Source organism: Pteropus alecto, unplaced genomic scaffold, assembly GCF_000325575.1.
Source record: "Pteropus alecto unplaced genomic scaffold, ASM32557v1 scaffold88, whole genome shotgun sequence".
Classification (NCBI taxonomy): Eukaryota; Metazoa; Chordata; class Mammalia; order Chiroptera; family Pteropodidae; genus Pteropus; species Pteropus alecto.
This window is the reverse complement of record NW_006494611.1, coordinates 15,147,873-15,149,215: the sequence shown is the minus strand read 5'-3', so window position 1 is coordinate 15,149,215 and position 1,343 is coordinate 15,147,873. Positions and strand designations below refer to the sequence as shown.

The 1,343-nt window shown below is 30.9% G+C and overlaps 1 protein-coding gene across 1 annotated transcript in view; it reads left to right on the top strand.

Annotated features, from left to right (window-relative positions):
• TNKS2 (tankyrase 2) overlaps positions 1-1,343 on the top strand; it is a gene marked incomplete at its 5' end in the record, with an annotated part of 56,168 nt that overhangs the window by 46,710 nt on the left and 8,115 nt on the right.

The following is a 1,343-nucleotide window of genomic DNA, read 5'->3' as shown; positions in this document are numbered from 1 at the left end:
ACATCCTTGGAAGGTTAAGATTCTCAAAACTGGTACTATTTTTATAACCAGTAATTTAGTTCAGCACTTTTTGAACATACTCAAATTTAGGGGTTATGCTTTATCTTGGGGTAATGAAAACTCCTGTAGGTTTAGGATTTCATATAAACTATTAAGGTCCTCTGTTGTAACAAAGGTGAATTTTTTTTTTTGTGACTCATGAAAAGACCCCCGTCTTTATAGTTATATAATGCTTTTTTTGTTTGTCCTAACTATGACTACTCCTGGTTTTGATGAGTCACCATACATATCCCATTTATAATTTTAACTGTACACTCAACTTGAGATACATAATGATTTTATAATTACATTTATATATTCTTAATCATCATAAAAATAAGGTCATCAATATTAAAATGCAGATATCTAATACCTAAATTTTAAACTCAAAAGTGAATCGTATCATCTTTCAGCTATTGTATTACCATTTCACAATAGTATATTATTATGAGTATAATATTAGATGTCATATTTTAGAGTTAGTGAATACTAAAATTATTAGTTGAAATGCTATATTTATACTATTAGAAATTAGATGATTTAAAACAAACACATTCAGGTAAAGTTTCATACTGGGAGTTCCTTTTGATTAGTTTATATCATAGTATGACATATGAATAACATCTTAATATTTCCATTCACGGACATATATAATCATTTTTAACAAGATAAATAATTATGCCTATTACAGGCAAGTTTTCAGTCAAGTCCACTTTGTAACAGTAACAACGTGTAGAAGTTTGTTAAGGGCGACGGCAAGTGTTTGATTTCCAGAATGCAAGCCTACCTCTCTTTATTGCGCTTCGCTTTATTGAGCTTCACAGATACTGCATTTTTTACAAATTGAAGGCAAGACCCTCCACGAACAAAAAGATTACAACTCGCTTTATTGCGATACTCGCTTTATTGCGATACTCGCTTTATTGCAGTGGTCTGGAACCGAACCCACAATATCTCTGAGGTATGCCTGTAGTTGGATTTGAGAAAGTATTCCGTTTTCTTCCTCTATAATGGTATTTTAATGCAATATTTAATGAGAATTTTTTTCAGTAAGACTTTTATTTTTGTTCCCTTTTTTTTTTTTTAACATAAATGAGATTTGTTTGTGTTAGTTGTTTTCCTTGATATTGTCTGTGGCAATATTTTGAATTATTTTGAGCCAAAACTAGAACCATCAGACCCCAATGTGCTTAGGACCAACAGGGGGCTGTAGCAATGTTAAACACAGCTTAATAAATGGCTCTAGAATTATGAAATTTGATCCTAGAAATACTCCAAATGAAACCAGCATTCATTTAACTCTT